Below are 18662 nucleotides of genomic sequence, written 5' to 3'. Positions count from 1 at the left end.
AGCATTCACAAACCATTTACTGCATGCTATACAACATGATCACCTGTTTACATACAGACATAAATAAACACTGATTTTAATAATCTTCATGTTTGCATAAACAGTTAAAATGATGCTCAAAACGCGCTGATACTCTAGAAATATTTTCCCAGCCTACGATGCCATCACTTATCTTGCTGTTTAATTTAGAACAATGCAGCAAATCTGCAGTATACTCACCACTAGGCAAAAACTTTCTTCTATACGTAAACCACACGTAAACCACAGTAAACCACGCGTGAACACACCTTGGCTTATTGTCTGACTTTGGCTTATGGTGCGTCTGTTGCTGTGTCCAGCACAGTGCAGCCCCTAAATTGCTACCAAAACCTTGCCACAAACCTCAATCCCCCTGTTAAAAGAGACCCTCTTGTTTGTTGCCCTTCTTTCGACACTCTCTAACAGGTTTATGTCTTTTTCTTATACTGTGGAGCCCAAAACTGCACTCAGTACTCAGTACATGGAATACCAACAGAGACTGCCTGGCATTTTCTCTTCTCTGCAGAAGCTCTGTTGCTAACACTGTCCAGAAATCACCACTGTCACAGACAGTAGTAGCATTCCCTCCTCCCACAGTTTGTTCTTCCCCCCAAGACTTAGACACCACCCAGAAAAAGAAGAAGAATAATACTAATAAAATAAAATAAAATAAAATAAAATAAAATAAAATAAAATAAAATAAAATAAAATAAAATAAAATAAAATAAAATAAAATAAAATAAAATAAAATAGTCAAAAGCCATCAGGAAGGCAGTGGTGCAGACTGTGGAGAGCCTGGGTTCAAATCCTTCTTCTGTGAGGCTCTGAACCTATATCCCACCACAATCTCTCTGCTAATGTATGGCAGGGAAAGGAGGAAGAAAGAACATATCTCCTGCACTTTCCATTTATTGTTGACTGACAATTCTGTAGAGTTATAAAGCCTCAATCAGTGAGATACAGGGTTCTTCTCACACTGTCTCACTGTGCCCTAAGCGGAACAGCTCTCATTTAATAGATGCTTCACCACAAAATCATGAGTCATCTGCAGTTTTGAACTTTTCTGGGATCAAGTCCCTTCAGATGGTTGAGGAATCTGCTCCAGCACCTATGTAAACTGGCGCTCTACTAAGCTAGTGAGTAAACAAGAGAGAAATCCTCTGCTAGATGACTTGACAAATTGGGTCTGAAAATAGTGTTGAGGCAGAATAGTCCACGATTTTTGCCTTGGGTGCACAGAGGGATTGGGTGTTGTAGACTTCTTTTATTCTTCATTAAGATAAACATTTTCAAAAATGTGCTTGTTCAACCTTGCTCCCACTGTGTGCATGGGAGGGAGATAACTGAAAGTGGGGAGCGTTGCTTGGATCCTGCAAGTGGCTGAGGTCCAGTGGGGTTGGAGGCTTTCTTCCTCCTTTTGGAAATGCAAAGCAACCCTGCACCTCCCCTGCACTTGCAGAAGGATCGTGACAGCCCAAAGCACAGCGGCTTTGTAATTGCTGCATACACTTCGATCGGATTTACGTGGCAAGGGTTTGGTAGCAGGGGCCTGCAGGGATGGCGTCTGTGAGAACAATCCAGACAACAGCCAGCTCCAGATAGCTCCAAAAGGGCCCCGGCGCTTGCCAGAGCTGAGCCAATAAGCGATGTTGTTTGCACCTCTGGGAGAGCAGATGTAAGCAGGGGGAAATACTGCTGCACAACAGAAGCTGGAAGAGCAAGGAGTGAGAAGCAGCCCTGCAGCCCCCAAGGTGAGTGCAGCAGGAGGCAGGAGGTGCTCCAGGCTCACAGCAGCAGTTCCCCTGCGGGCTGTGCAGGGAGAGGCCCCTGGTGGAGCAGGCTGTCCCCCTGCACCCATGGGTCCCCCATGGAGCAGATCTCCACGCTGCTGCCCCCCTGTGGGTGGAGGAGCCCCCGGTGGAGCAGGTGGCTGTGGCCTGGAGGAGGCTGCGGCCTGTGGAGAGCCCCCGCAGGAGCAGGCCCCGGGCCGCAGCTGCAGCCATGGAGAGGAGCCCCCGCAGGAGCAGGGGGGCTGGGGGGAGCTGCCGCCCAGCCGTGGGGGACCCGTGCTGGAGCAGTTTGCTCCTGGGGGATGGATGGATGGATGGAGCCCGTGGGACGGAGCCGTGTGGGAGCAGTGCTTGAGGAGCTGCTGCCTGTGGGCAGCCCGTGTGGGATCAGCTGGGGAAGGACGGCATCCCATGGGAGGGACCCCACGGGGAGCAGGGGCAGGGAGGGACCCTGAGGGTCACTGTGCTGAGTCTGCTTTGCCCGTCACGATACTTGTTGAGCCATCGCCCTGTCCTTATCTCAGCCCTGGAGCCCTTTGCATCGTATTTTCTCCCCCTTTCCCTTTGAGGAGGGGGAGTGAGAGAGCGGCCGTGGTGGAACTCAGCTGCCCACCCGCTTCGAACCACCGCAGTTGCAAAGTCCTGGGAAAGATTTCTTTCAAGAAATTAAACAAGGTGTTTAAGAAAGAAATGCAGAGTTTCCTTTTGAAGGCTTCCTGGAGAATTGGGCTTCTTTCCTATTCCCAGCTCAGAGGAAGGGAATTGTTGATTTCACCTTCTTTTTTCTGACATGGAAATCAAAGGTGAACTGCTCTACAAGGACGGGCAACGTCTCAGAATCAAGCTCTTTTGCTCTGTAGTCCTTTCTCAAGGAAAAGATTGATCACACACCTTCCACAGATGTAGGGGAGCAGAGAACAATTTGGGAACTACTCTAATTCAAGTCAGTTTGGGCATAGTGGTACTTCCCTAGCTGTTTCTGAGACAGACGCATTAGCAACAGAGAGTGTTGTGCCGTCACTGGGAGGCGCCTGCGGTGATGACTTCAGAAACAGAACTGAATTGTGTCACCACAGCACTTTGGCAACAGCTGCCTCTGTGCACGTTTAGCTGGGAGGCACAGAGAAGGGTGCTGGATGCGATGAAACCACGTGAGGATTTGTGGATCTCCCCTTGAGGTGCACAGAGAGGGACCATGCCCTTCTGTAAGTGTTTTGATGCTTGGCTGCGGAAAAAAATGTGGTTTTGTTGTGAATGCTTCATTGTAGTATTCTGTAGTTTGTGTCAAGTCCTTACAGAAGCCTCAAGGTTGGTACTTTGCTCAATGATGGAGCTGCACAGAGTGAGAACAGACCCAATGTACGGGTGAGGGCCTCTGCACGTTCTCTTCTTCCTACAGACGATCAACAAATAAGGGGAGACAGAGAAGAGTGTGCTGTGGTCCTCCCATAGACCGCAAGTACTAAAGCATAAACAAGAGGCTTAAGAGTCCCCCTGTCATGTTAAAATTCAGGCAGCAATGGACTTCCTCACACGGGCTGGCCTGTCGACTAGTGTCTCAGGCTGTGGCGTATGAAGATGCACTCCATCTGCTTTCAGGGTAGCAATGGCAGTGGGCAAGCTTCCTGACCTTAACATTTGTCATTTCATTTCTCACCTGAGTTTTGGTGGTTCTCCACGATTCATTCTTGGACTAGAAAAAAAAAAAAAAAAGTGAATTTGGATCAAAATGAAAGGATAAAAGGATTTCCTTTCCATTAATTACATGTTCTTACCTTTGTAACAGATTTGGTTATTGACTTAGAAGGCAAATATCTGGCCAGACTGCAAGACTTGTGCTCGCAGCGTGGGACAGCTCTCGTAAAGGTGATTCAGGGCAGTTTCTGGAAAACAAGACATCAGATCTCCCAAACAGCTTTCTTTGTGCTAATGTAGGAAGGGTGAGTAAGTGTAAAGGTAAGAGCCCAGATACCGTAAGAAGCAGAAAGTGTGAAGGAAACTTCCTTCTGGCTGATACAGCTCCATATCTAGTTGTCAAGTATGAAGAGAGCAGTGCTAAGTTTCTTGGGGAGAGGAAAACAAAGAGGCTGGGAGAGTGTACAAAGAAAAAAATGGGATGAGCTATTTCAGGAAATCCTAGGAACTGGAAATAGAGATTAGAAGAGTGCTTTAAGCCAAGACAGACATGTTTTAAAACTAAAACCTAGGAGTTGAATGAACCAAGAAATGAATCCATTTTGATTATGCAGTTGTGTCCAGTGTTATCTTGGGAAATATGGTTTCCACATAAAACGTATCTGGGGCTTGAAGTTCTCCTAAGGCCCTTCTCTGTGTATTCCCTACTGTTTGGTAAGCGCTGAGGTCACACTGCAGACAGCAGCACATCCTCTCCCCACTACTTAGCTGTCTGTTCTCACAACACGTCTAGGAACAGAATGGCTTGGACACAACTGCACCTAGGACCGAGTTCATTCAAGCTGCTGGACGAGGTAAAAGCTCTGGACAAGCGAAGGGGAGGGAGGGATGGGTGGACATACAATATGATCACTTTAATCTCATTTCTCTAAGAATCCTGGCTGAGAAAACAAAACAAAACAGAATCAAAAAGAACAGAACAGAACAGAACAGAACAAATGAAGCAAGCAGCTAGCTTGCTGGAGACATTGTCTGGGAAGCAGTGAAAACACTTGCAAACAAAAACACGTCAAAGGACTAACTCTTTGAGCTTAATTCTAATCCAACAGCATAACCTCAAAGTCCTGTTTCTGTTCGTAACAGGCTGGTCCAGTAACATGTCCCATTGGATGACTTTGCAGCATAGATGTCAGGAATGCAGCTTGGGATCCCCTCCTTCTACTCAGAGTTCACTTTGAAGGGATGAGCAAGTAATTCTTCCTGGGTTGACGGAAATCTGAAGTCTGTTTTCTAACACCCTTGCAGACGCTTCTCTGTCCATCGGCCTGTCCTGCCAACTCTGGTGTGAGTGTGAAGTTGTGGCAAGAGGGATTTCCCATTCCTATTTGACCTGATGGACACCAGCTTTCCTCGGAAATGGCTGATGTTGCTGAGGAGGCAGCAGTATCAAAGCCCTTGCTGATGAAGGTACAACCAGCTGGGGAGGCTTTGGCATTTCTGCACAACGCTGCTCCCTGACTGTCACTCCAGACTCAGATTCGGAAAGAAGCAAAGCAAGCTAGAGGAAAACTGGATGTCCTGGTAATTTTCTTTTTCTTTTATTTCTTCATTCTTCACTTGTAAGAAAATCTAAATCTTAACCCTTTGTTTGAAAACACGGCTTTATGGAAATGCTTATGGGTGTGCTCCTTCACCTTGTGTGGAACCTGCTTCACCTCGCTTCAGCTATAGGACACCTATGCTCCAATTTATGCTTCCCATGATAAAGCGGTGTTCTTTCGGTGTTCTTTTCTGTGATGCTTGCAGGCGAGGTTGAAAAGAGTTGTCAGTAGGATTCTTCGTTTCCTTTGCAGTATCCAAAGCTCCGTATTACCGTGGATCTTCTCCTCTGATCTGGAAAGCTTCACAGGCCAAAAGAGAATTGAGATGAAGAAGGAAATAGAGAATGCTGACCAATATTGCCAAGTACCACCCGTAAGTTTTGTGAAAGAATCCGGTGCATTTCTGTAGTGGTAGAAAGTTCATAAAATCATCGTCGTGCACTTGAAGGCAAGCAATGCTGTAAAAATGAAGAATGCAAGGCCCTGCTTAAGGACAATCTTCAGGCTGCTTCTAGATCAACAGCTTATTTGCTTCTTCCACAACCTCATCTCCGCTTGCTTAGAAGTTGTGAAGGTCGGAAGCACACTCCGTCTTTTTCATCCCCTCTGTGTATCTTTTCCCTGACAGCAACTTCTGTCTTGGCTCTTCACATCCAGCCAGAGCAGTTGCTTTGCCTCCGCAACCTGCAGGCTGACCTCTCGTGTGTACCTGTGCTGGACTGAGGGTAATGCTTGTAACGCACACAGATGCTGCATTCACTGTGACTTTTAGAAAAGAGAGCAAGAAGCTAACCTGCACAGCAGACTCTTAGGTTTCTGTATCTCTCTCTTTCTCTCTCTCTCTCTCTCTCTCTCTATCTGCATATATATTTCAGTACTTATTTACTTCTTTAAAGATACCTTAAATAGAATAGATACTTTAAGAAAGCTTACTTGTTCTTCCCCTTTCCTTGTTTTTAACGTTTGCTTTTCTAACCAATCCTTAATGTTACAACATGGGATTGATGCAGTACTCAGTCCTTAGAAGTTCTCAAAGCACATCAGTGATTTCTCTATTTCTCAACCTTTCCATCTTCATTGAGATCTCTCATCTGAATTTAGGTAGGAGGTGAAGAAGAACACTGCAAGCAGCTGAAGCCGTATCAGACACATGCTTCTGCTAGGAAGTCATTCCGAGTGATTCCACGGTGTACTTTAGACAGGTTTGCTCTGGTCCTCTGGACTCAGCATCCCCAAGGGATATTTCAAAGCTCTCGGAAGGACCCGTCATTATCTCTGACACTGCAGCCTCCAGTAGGAAGGGGTAGATATTCCTTGCCCTTGTGCAAAGGAACTACTCAGTTAGCTGTTTCTAACCCAAATCTCGTTGTTGTCTTCTATTGACAGACACCACCCGGCTAGCCAAGCTAAACCACTGAAAATGGAAGGAGTGGGACATCTTCCAAAGCCTGCTGCTGCTTCTAAGCAGAAGTGCGCTGTAGGTGGGGACACAGCAAGAGGAAACGTCCAGGCCACGGTGGAACTGCAAGGCACCTGTCTGAGCCACACAACGAAGTCAGCGATTCCCAGTTGGAGACTGTTGCTCGACCAGTGACACAGCAGCTGGAGCGCTTCTGGTTGCTGCTGATGGGTTCCCGTGAATCAGCCAGAAACAGGAGCTATGAGAACGACTGAAGCGATTTGAAGTTACCCGAAAGAAAGAAGAGAGGAGAGAAGAAGACAAGAGGGGAGGGAAGGGGAGGGAATAAAAGGAAGGGAGGGGAAGGGAGGGGAGGGCAGGGGGAGGGTAGGATAGGATAGGATAGGATAGGATAGGATAGGATAGGATAGGATAGGATAGGATAGGATAGGATAGGATAGGATAGGATAGGATAGGATAGGATAGGGTAGGATAGGGTGGGGTAGGGTAGGGTAGGGTAGGGTAGGGTAGGGTAGGGTAGGGTAGGGTAGGGTAGGGTAGGGTAGGGTAGGGTAGGGTAGGGTAGGGTAGGGTAGGGTAGGGTAGGGTAGGGTAGCGTGTTAGAGGGGAGGGGAGCATAGGAGAGTATAGGGTAGTGTAGGGGATCGGAGTTTAGGGGAGTTTAGGGTAGGATACGGGAGGGGAGTGTAGGAGAGTGTAGGGGAGGGGGGCATAGGGTAATGTAGGGTAGTGTAGCGAACGGGAGTTTAGGGTAGGATAGGGGAGGGGAGTGTAGGAGTGTGTAGGGTAGTATAGGGGAGGGGAGTGTAGCAGAGTATAGGGACAGGGAGAATAGGGGAGGGGGTGTAGGGGAGGGGAGGAGACGGGAGGGGAGGCGAGGGGATGGGGGGGAGGGGAGGGGAGGCAAAATTGGGGAGAGGAGGCAAAAGAGGGGAGGGGAGGGGACGGGAGGGGAGGGGAGGGGAGGGGAGGGGAGGGGAGGGGAGGGGAGTGCTACCATAAATAAAATTGCCAAATACATGACACCTCCGAGTTGACTAGGGCTGAACTACTGAAAAAGAAAAGAAAATCTATAAATAAGAGTGAGAGATGGTGAATACCTAACCATCTCTTAAAAGCAGAATTTTAAGAGAATAAGTAATTGATAAATGGAGTTAAGATCGGAGGGAAAAAATTCCACTGTTGCAATCAATAGAGTTAAGAAGTTTTTCAAGTACATTAGGAACAAAAATTAGAGTAATGACACAGATCTGATACGGGATGGGTATTGCTTCAGTGAGAAATGATGGAAAAAAACACAACACAACACATGTGTATGTGTTGTTGGGTATTTGTAAAAAAACAAACAAACAAAAAAAACCAAACAGGTTAATGAAAACTGCATGCTCAATTAGATGATGTTTTTGTTGTCATTGGTAGGGAATTGTGTGCTTTACAACACAATATGTGTTATATATATATATATATTATATATGTTTTTTATATGTTTTATATATGTTTTAATAAAATAAGGAAATGATATTTTTTTTCTACGTTTGTGGTTTCCAAACTGTAGTTAATAAACATTAAACAAGATGCAATAGGATCTCGTTAACTCTTTTGTTTGAAAAAACAGTGGCCCTGATCGAGAGGTGCAAGTGAGAGGAGACAATATTCAGTATTTCTCTATGTTGTCATTTATTGGTGAAGATGAAAGTCTGCAATTCATGTTCATTACACTAGCATGACAACATGACCACAAGGGGGACTGTCTGATAGTGAAAAGGAACTTCAGCATGGATTAAAAATCTTTGCCTTTCTTTATTCTGAACTGTTTTTCTTATGGCTGCTAGAGAGAGATTCTCTGCCTTAGAAATAAAACTGCCCAGGCTGTTCTGATAAACCTGTAGGGTTAAGGCACTTCTACCAAAACAGATTTCAAAAGGCAAGAAGTCAAAAAGCAACAATTCAGTAATCTGTGTACGCTTCTATATTAAGTTTTAAGATCACCTGGTTTATATTTAGTTCACACAAATTAACCAAACATAGCAGCATACAACCTAAGAAAAGCTTAAGAAATTTATTAGATGCACAGATAAAGTGCTGTAACAGAGAAACTTGTGTAAATCTATTCTAAAATAAATAAGGTACAGTTAAACCACCTTTGACTCGTTTTAACTCGGAAAGAAATAACCTAAGTTTTAATCATTTGAATTTTAAGGTCAAGGTGAAATATACCATAACTATAACAGTGGTTGTGATCTGTATCAACTATTTGAGGCTCCTGTTCCTCTTGAGGTCTCCCAGAAACAGGAAGGCTATTGCAAAATGTGTCCATTAGACATAGTTCCTTTTACAGAAACATTTTTGTAATAAAGTCTGGTTGCTCAAATACATGTTAAAATATTTAACAAGGAAACAATTTTCTCCTGATCCAGTCAATCTTTTAAACAAGACAATGTATTTTTCCTATGACGCAGCCCACAGGAGGGAACAGAAGTAAACATCCTCCTGAACTGAAGACTGTTTTGCTTGAAGAACTAAACTATTGCATTATTATATGAGAGCAAGAAATATCCATTTGGGTTATCCCTTTCTCCAAACATGGTGCCCAGTGATACATGTATTTTTGCCTTAATCTCAAAGGCCCGTTTGTCTCCAGGTAAGGTACGTTAAAAAGAGATTCCCTTTAAGCATCTTATCACAAGATCTCTTACTGCCTTTCCATCCGGGGAAGCTTGTGTGTTAAACTGCCCTTGGAGTTTTGGATGCTACTAGATTTCTGTGCTCTGTTATCCATAATTTCAGGCACTTCGGGGCTAACATGGCTGTTTAAGTCAATGCAATAATATTACCAATATATTCAACACTCAGAAGAGTCACCACAGTTTCCTTCACACACTCAGGATTTCAAATTCTTCTTCCAATTCAAATAGCTTGTCAGTAGATTCAATGAGTTCTGTAAAAAAAGATAAAGAAAAAAATGCTTCTAAAGACATGCCTGATTTTGTTCACTTAAAAAAAAAAACTTTGAAAGACGCATTCCAGAAAAGTACTTTGTAAGAGTGAAAAAAAAAATCTGTGCTAGCAATTGTATGGCTTGTTTGGATACATGCCTGCTATATATTGCTTGACACTCACAAAGGATAGTTATTCTACCTGTGATTATTCTTTTATTTGCTAACGAGGAACATAACATTGCACAATTAGGCTTTTAATCGGTGCCTTACCTGCTCCTGTGGTTGTCACTTCTGGTTTTGTTGGAGGTATGAAAGGAGGCCAGTGTGGCGGGTGCTTCTGGACCAGCTCAAACATCCGTAGACTCTGCTGCTTTAGAATCTCCTGAGGACAGAATGCTTTCATTTTAAAAGCTGGCTCGGGAGACGCTTCAAACACAAAACGTGTCTGCTTAATTGAAAGTGTTTTTTAATTACGCATGTCCATCAGGAAAAAAAAGTCTTTATACAGACATACTGTGAAATCCAAGCACCATGGTCTCTGTAATACATCCCTAGTTAAAACACATCTGGAAGACAGATCTCTTGAACTGTACTACAAATTATCAGTCTTATCATCTTTTGATATCAGCTTTGATATCTGCAAACCTGTAATTTTGTTTACAGGTAGCAAGCACACTAGGAATGTACAATATTTTCTGCTTTTTAAAAGAAAGTTGCTTGCATAGAACTCTCCTCAAGTTTTCTGTTGATCAATAGCACAAAAGACAGATCTATCAGCTCCTCCAAAGGGGGAAAAAAAAAAAAAAAAAACGCATCAGATTTTGAAGGACAGGTTTTGGTCAGGAAAAAAGGTGTTCCTGAAGCCAAACGCTATTCCTCTTCAAAGAGAAGTTACCTTCTGTCCTGTATTTCAGTTATTTACAAACTGTTTTCCTTAGATGATTTTTTTTTTTAAATAAATGCCCTTAGAGGTTGATGGTACTTTACATTCAGACGTCTGGTGCTTAGCTTAACAGCTGCATGCAGAAACATCCTCAAGTCTGTTTCCTGTGGCAGCCAGCACCTTCTGTTCTCCCTAGATCAGCAGGAGCTAGAGGCCTGCAGCGCTTACAGAATCAGATCTTTAAGATAGCAGGGACTAACAGTCATAATTAGAACACGCAATCTATTATGTCAAACAATAAAAAAGGATCAGGAAGCAAATCATTGATACATCACTACAATATGGCAGTTAAACCTTAGTCATTTAGTGAGAATTAGAAGTTAAAAGCAAGTGTCACCCAGTAACACCTTCAAGTGTGGATGTTTACACCCATTTTCCAACTGGCAGGGTTTGTGGCTGGTAAAGTGCTGAACAATTTCCAATTAGCAATTCAGTAGTATTGCCTTACCCTGATGCTTTAATGCATTCTTCTCCATGGCTCATACAATTTGTATACAAAGGAAAATGCAAAGGAAAATTTTACAAAAAACAGACAATAAAAACCAGACTTTATAAAGAACAAATCGAGATGCTAAGTTCCCACTCTTACCTTTTGTACAAGACTACACCGGTTATCAAAATCACATTCTTCTTTGCAAAAGAAGCCCTTAGGGGAAAAAACAAACACACAGAGTTTTACCTTTGCAGATGGTAGGTATGTGGTACCAGCAGGTAAGGCGGTTTGACCTCTGATACAGTAATGCCCTGTACGATCAGTAGATATAAGACTCCAAATATGTGGCAGCTCTAGGGAGAGAACCCACGGGGAGAACAAGGCCCTGCAAACCCCTAACGAAATAGTCAAGCAAAAAATAGCAGCAGCTCCTGTGTGCTCCTCCATGGAGCGCCACCCAGTTCCTACAGTCCAGGTATCAGCAGAAGCTGAAAACTTGTAGATGATGGACCACCTAAGGAACATTTCCATTCTGGTATCTATACTGAAAATATTTGCTCTTCATTATGATTTTGTCTGTCTCGTTGCATCATGCCACATTTTGCACAGTTACGTAGTTAAGTATTAAAACAAAACAAAACAAAAGAACTTTCTAAAAAGCAGCAGTATTAAAAAACAGGTATGTGAATGAATGACAGATACCGGTATCTTTACAGATTGTTTAAAGCTTTAGAAACACATCCCACTGGTGACAACTGCCAATCACCCAATCACAGGATACTGGCATGGGATCAGATCCAATTTTTTCAAATACCACAGTACCCCCATGACATTTTGGGTGAATTACAAATAATACATTTGTATTTGTAATTTGGGGTGAAATACAATAATTCCACTTAAACATTTTCAACTTATGATAGAAAGTAAGTTTAAGTAACTTGTCTAGAGGTGACCAAACATAAAGTAGTGATAGAATAAAACACGTAAACCTGTTTCAGTTCCTTGCTCTGACCATTATAATGCCTCTTGAAAGAAGTAAAAGCTGCTCAGTAAAGAAAACAAAGCGAGCTCCCTACAGTACAGACAGCTCCCCACTTGCCCTAAGACTCTCGATGTAGTTATGTACAAACTACTATGTGCTGATCACAGAAGACAGCTTTGTGATCTTGGTTCTGTTCAAGGAGATGCATTGCTGCCCTTACCAATGTAGAGAGACATTACTTTGAGATAAAGTACATGCATTCCAGATTTCCTGACACTTACTAAAGCTACTGAAGGGTCCAAATTCATGATCTTCATTCTATGTGGGGCTTCCTGGCAGTGGAAACTCTCATCGTCAACCGTGCCATTTTCTTCTGAATCTACAAAGCTTTGAGTGGTGTGAGGGTCCAGATAGATCAGCTCATTGCCTGGATGGGTAAAAGCCGTATGTTAAAAATAAGCAAGTGACATTAATAAGCACTTGGTCCAGAACTGTAAAATAGAAATTAGATTGCCATCGCAGTCAGTATAATCTAGACTTTCCAGCTAGGGATTCTTTAAGAGAATCAGAAGGTTTAGACACAGCGTTTCCCACAGGGTATTTAGTATAACTTCCTATTGTCACCTATTACTGTAATTTTTTGGTTGGTTATATTCTATCTTTGTCGCATACTTTTATTTTTCCATGTGAGATCCAGTACTTTTTTTTTTTTTTTTTTTTAAATCTCAAGTGTTGTAAACACTAACATTTGACAGATTAAAAGGTACAGGATGTTCACAGATGCAATCTGTAATCCCATTAGGCATTCATTCAGAAATTGGAACAAAAAAGCCGAACTAAAACAGGTTAGGTTTTACAAAAGGACAAAATAGGGTTGCAAAATTTTGGCCCAAAGTGGGGTGAAATCTGAAGGAATGCATTTTAAATTAATTAGAGCAATACTTAATAACAGAAGGTATGCAAAAGGTGAAAAAGATACTGCTATCAGAAACAGTTTTGAAATACAAGAAAATAAAAGTGACATTTGACCAATACACTTGTCAAATGCTATCAGCTATTCTCAGTATGTTGCTCTTGTTGATGTCATCACTTATTTTTACACCTAGCTTTGCTGTTAACTTTCTGCTCCTGTTAAGGATCATCTCATACTGTTTCTAAACTCTTTTAGATATGCTTCTTCATTTATTTTATTCTATTCTCATCTTTCTTTACTTCTAGAGGTTCACGCTTAGACCCCTTACTATTTCCCCTTCAAAAAATGTTCTCTTTTGATCATCTGCACATTTGGAATAAGTTTCTTTTTTCCTTACCTAAAAATCCTATGAAATAATAGGCATTATTTGGTTTCCCTCCTAATGCTCCCAAAGACTGTGGCATCTTAAAGCATTCCTAGGAGTTCAAAAGGAATAAAGGAAATTGTCATTCATTTCTTTACTGACATCACAGATACCCAAACTTATTTGACAGTAACGAGCAATGAATTGAAAGAAAACCTTACTTTAAATGCATCAATATATACGGGATTTATGTGATTTATCCCTAGTCGTAGAGGTATAATAAGCAAGAGGGCTTTCCAGCCTGTGCAGAGTCCTCCTGCCTTCTTGCTTCGGCCAAGAGCACTTCTGTGCAAATGTGCACTGCTGTGGGACGCGCTGCTGCTCTGAGGAGGGGACCAGCACATTTTTTCTGCGGGAATAAAACTAGAAATCAGTCAACGCACAGAGGAACACAAAGCAGATCTTCCTCTCAGTAGTGAATTAAGCTAGTTTGCCAGGGATCTTTATAGGGCACCCAAGACAAAACGAGCCGGGCATGGCAATTACAGCTATTTAGTAGAAGTAATTCTAGCAGACAGTATGTGCTGGCACGTCCAAGTGAGACGTTAGATCAATGATTGGGGGATGACAATTTAAGACTGCAGTGACATGTCCTATTAATGTTATTAATAGTGTCAAGCTTTGCCTATAAAACGCCAGAGAAATGAAATGGCAGCAATGATGACAGTAGAAATTCTTCAAGGAGCTCTTCACATCCAGTGATGTGAGCACGAAGTTGGCATCAGGGATCAAAAAAACACAACTGAGTTTGTATGTCCTTCTTCCCTCTTCTTACCCTTGCAAGACAAACCCATGGCCCCCCAAGTATTTGTTCATGTTTAGATACATGCTGGCAAATGGAGTCAAATCAGAAACTGTTACCAGAAAACTGATGAGGTGTCACTTCCTGATGTCGTCAATGACCACCGTATTGCCCATAGATACATAAACTGCTAATGAATTCCATTCATCAAATAAAGCAAGCTTCCTAGAAAACATTAAGGTACTAATTAATATAAACTAGTTGGATCAAAAGGGTAGCTTTACACTCAGAACCATTTATTTATTTTTTTTTTCTTAAGAAAAAACATCCTTTCTGCATTTTTTAAAGTCTCCATGTAAGAAAAAGAAAACTTTAAACATTAAATGTTTAATATCTTTAGAAAAATAGGTACTGAGTGGTACCAGGAAAAACATATGCGCTGCACCATGTGCAAACTGTTTTGTCTTACTGCTAAGTGCAGTGACAGTAACAGTTCAACTACATCAAGTTTATTACTTTTTATTGCACTCGACAGTCTCTGCACTGGGTTCTTGCCCAATTGTGTCTTTTCTCATCTGGAAAAGAAAAAAATTCCTATGCCAGTTTTGCAGATTACTTTTTGCTTAAGAAATTCCACTGAATTCAGTGGAATTACTTCTGCCTGAGCCTGCGTGCACAGCAGAAATGGGGCGTTAAAAGCTAAATCAGCTAAGGGTTTGGGGCACCAAAACTTCAGTGGGAGACAGCAGCACACAGTTTTATGTCCACTTCTGCAAAATCCAAACCTTTGGGGAAGGGAGCTACTCTCTTAAGCTGCACTGGCAGAATTAGCTGTTTCAAATAAGCCAGAAAGAAATGGGGGTGAGCGTTTCACCATGAAAAACTTGGCCATGAAAGATCTGGAGTCCAGGGCATGCTTCAGCTCCCCTCCCTCTTCAGATCATGTGCCTGTTCCAGGGTGTCAAAGACTTGCTGCTGAGCTCGCAGGACCTGTAGCCTAGCCCCTGCCTGAGGTAAGACACCTCCACGTACCCCTGGAGAACTGAGCAGCCTCAGTTCCTTTCAGTGTGGCTCCCAGACTATGAGGAGCTGCCCATCTTTATCCAGTAGCCTTGCTGGCAGAACTGCTGCTCAGAAAGGGAGGAATTGCAGCTCAGTTCCCTCCTCAGCCGAGATGGCTTCTCTCTGATGTTTCACACCACCACTCCGACCTACACGGTGGCACTCTCGACCTGCCAGAGCTGTGCCACTGTGCAGAAAGGAATATACATCTGTGGTGTGACTGGTGAGGGCATGCAGACGGCATAGCAGGAGACTTTCCTGCAGTTTCTTCTCCTCAGGCTCTTCCTTTATTAAAATTTAGAGGTCACCCATTCCCAACTCAGTACCTGCACACCGAGCTGTGGCATGACATTCCATGCTGCACTTGTAAATAGATGGCAAGTACATTCCTGACTGTGGGACAGGGGGAGATGCAGCCTTCAAAACTCTGCCTGGGCCTTCTCTTGGCTGCCCCAGGGGAGTACGTTCTGAATGAGACTGGTATGATCTCACTTACTTTAGTACTTGAGCAACTGTATTTGGTCCAAACCATTCTCCAATTGACTTCCCCTCTCCAACACCCACCTGTGCTGTTTTCATAGTGAAAAAAAGACACACGTACACAAAATCAAAGAAAAATGAGACCATAAAGAATGTGGGAACAATATACAGTAAATACTGTGACTGTCAAACATTCTAGAGTAACTGCAATCTGTATTTAGCAATAACAATTATTTTCTCAATCTATGCTCTTTTCAAAACTTAGGGAGTGCCAGTTTCTTTAATAAACAAAAGGCTTCTAAACTACAATGAGAATTACAAGTTAACAAATGTTAGTGCCCTTTATTACAAATTACAGCAATAAGCTACAAGACTGTCTATTCTAACATTACTGACTCCGGTACCCAAGGCTTACAGAGTTTATCAAGAGCTACATTCTAGTACATGGCTTTATTTAGGTCTCAGGGAATGTTTCTGTACTACTAGTCTTTGCGCCCATCTGCATACCTTTTTATTTTTGTATAAGCATACACCTTGTCTTCACATCCACTTTTTAAAATTATGAATTAACATACTGCAAATTAGTGATTCAACACAGTAGAAATTTCAGTGGAAAAAACCTGAAAGTTTATGTTTGTTCTTACCCATCTGGTGGATTGAATAACAGCAAGCCTTCCTGTCGAGAAAGCATCGTAGGATTCTGTGATATTCTTCTGGTTGTTTTTTGTGTTTTTCCCATTGCCAATCTGAAAGGAAAAATTGATATAGAATAAAAAATGGTGACGTTTTCATTACACTGATCAAATGTCTAGACAGCAGAAAGCTTTATAATGAGATGTTAAAAGACATTTCAATTCATCTCGAATATTTACATTTTGTGTAGAGCTCCTAGAATTCCAAGCTTGTTATTTATCATCAAGCTGCCCTTTATCATCATAGGCTAGATTGTAAAAACAGGGAAAATAAAACAAAACAAAAACATCAACTGCAAACATATTCTGACGGATCATGCTGCGTGTTGATAGCCATTCCAGTATCTCTGAGCTTCCAAGATTATTTAAAAGTACAGGCTGTGTTTAGACCTTGTTGGATTTCTAAGCACCCATTAAATAACAACATAAGATCCATACAGAAAGTCCAAACACTCCACTGGCAGCATCCTGGGATGTGACATGCATGCTTAAGAGCTTGCACCAGGGGGGTTTGGACCTCGTGCTGCTGACAAGTGAGTAGTGAAGAGAAGGGTAAGAGCACTGTCCCACGGTGGCAGGTTTTCCCTTGGCCTCAACTTGGGTGTTACACTAAAAGGTTTATAAAATAATGGCGACAGGATTCCCCATTTGTTCTCCTTCTATGCCTATTTCTCTGCTTCAGGCTGGGATGATTTCACCCAGCTGAATATGAATTGATTCATTAGGAACTGTTACCAGGGCATCAAAGAAAGTCTCACTAATAAATTCAGGGTTTGTGCTTTTAATGGAGTACTTACGAAGAAGCGTCTGCAGACAATACCGAAGTTCCCTCAGGACCAGCACTCACCTCTCCCTAAGTGTCTGCAGATCAGTGCTTGGGCCAGCATCATCTGCCCGCATCGCAGCATACATCCCCAGCCAGCGTCCGACGAAGGACCCGTGCCTCCTGTTAGGAAAGTTCAGCACAATCAGTGCAGGCTTTCAACTGGGTGCAGCACCACAGAGGACATTTCAGACTGCTAGAAAACAGATAGGGCTGCTGAAGCCTCCATGAACTGTCCTACAGATAAAAGGCACACAGCAAGACTTTGGTTCCATGCTGTTGGTCTAATTCTAATCTCTGCATTGCACAAATAAACAAAATTCATTTATTCCTTGTGGAGCTGACTTACTCTTTTCATTCTTCAAGCAGCATTCACAAACCATTTACTGCATGCTATACAACATGATCACCTGTTTACATACAGACATAAATAAACACTGATTTTAATAATCTTCATGTTTGCATAAACAGTTAAAATGATGCTCAAAATGCGCTGATACTCTAGAAATATTTTCCCAGCCTACGATGCCATCACTTATCTTGCTATTTAATTTAGAACAATGCAGCAAATCTGCAGTATACTCACCACTAAGCAAAAACTTTCTTCTATACGTAAACCACACGTTAAACCACAGTAAACCACACGTGAACACACCTTGGCTTATTGTCTGACTTTGGCTTATGGTGCGTCTGTTGCTGTGTCCAGCACAGTGCAGCCCCTAAATTGCTACCAAAACTTTGCCACAAACCTCAATCCCCCTGTTAAAAGAGACCCTCTTGTTTGTTGCCCTTCTTTCGACACTCTCTAACAGGTTTATGTCTTTTTCTTATACTGTGGAGCCCAAAACTGCACTCAGTACTCAGTACATGGAATACCAACAGAGACTGCCTGGCATTTTCTCTTCTCTGCAGAAGCTCTGTTGCTAACACTGTCCAGAAATCACCACTGTCACAGACAGTAGTAGCATTCCCTCCTCCCACAGTTTGTTCTTCCCCCCAAGACTTAGACACCACCCAGAAAAAGAAGAATAATAATACTAATAAAATAAAATAAAATAAAATAAAATAAAATAAAATAAAATAAAATAAAATAAAATAAAATAAAATAAAATAAAATAAAATAAAATAGTCAAAAGCCATCAGGAAGGCAGTGGTGCAGACTGTGGAGAGCCTGGGTTCAAATCCTTCTTCTGTGAGGCTCTGAACCTATATCCCACCACAATCTCTCTGCTAATGTATGGCAGGGAAAGGAGGAAGAAAGAACATATCTCCTGCACTTTCCATTTATTGTTGACTGACAATTCTGTAGAGTTATAAAGCCTCAATCAGTGAGATACAGGGTTCTTCTCACACTGTCTCACTGTGCCCTAAGCGGAACAGCTCTCATTTAATAGATGCTTCACCACAAAATCATGAGTCATCTGCAGTTTTGAACTTTTCTGGGATCAAGTCCCTTCAGATGGTTGAGGAATCTGCTCCAGCACCTATGTAAACTGGTGCTCTACTAAGCTAGTGAGTGAACAAGAGAGAAATCCTCTGCTAGATGACTTGACAAATTGGGTCTGAAAATAGTGTTGAGGCAGAATAGTCCACGATTTTTGCCTTGGGTGCACAGAGGGATTGGGTGTTGTAGACTTCTTTTATTCTTCATTAAGATAAACATTTTCAAAAATGTGCTTGTTCAACCTTGCTCCCACTGTGTGCATGGGAGGGAGATAACTGAAAGTGGGGAGCGTTGCTTGGATCCTGCAAGTGGCTGAGGTCC

The 18662-nt window shown here is 42.4% G+C and overlaps 1 long non-coding RNA gene across 1 annotated transcript; it reads right to left on the bottom strand.

Annotated features, from left to right (window-relative positions):
* Positions 1-13985: 13985 nt before the first annotated feature.
* LOC139999129 (uncharacterized) lies at positions 13986-16124 on the bottom strand. The gene is made up of 3 exons (XR_011804233.1): positions 16027-16124; positions 15399-15471; positions 13986-14065 (listed from the first exon to the last, which is right to left on the bottom strand). It is a non-coding gene; the product is annotated as an uncharacterized lncRNA (long non-coding RNA).
* Between the last annotated feature and the right edge of the window lie 2538 nt (positions 16125-18662).

This window comes from Anas platyrhynchos, chromosome 20 (assembly GCF_047663525.1).
Source record: "Anas platyrhynchos isolate ZD024472 breed Pekin duck chromosome 20, IASCAAS_PekinDuck_T2T, whole genome shotgun sequence".
Lineage (NCBI taxonomy): Eukaryota > Metazoa > Chordata > Aves > Anseriformes > Anatidae > Anas > Anas platyrhynchos.
Note: the sequence above shows the minus strand (reverse complement) of the source record. Positions and strands in the feature narration are given on the sequence as shown.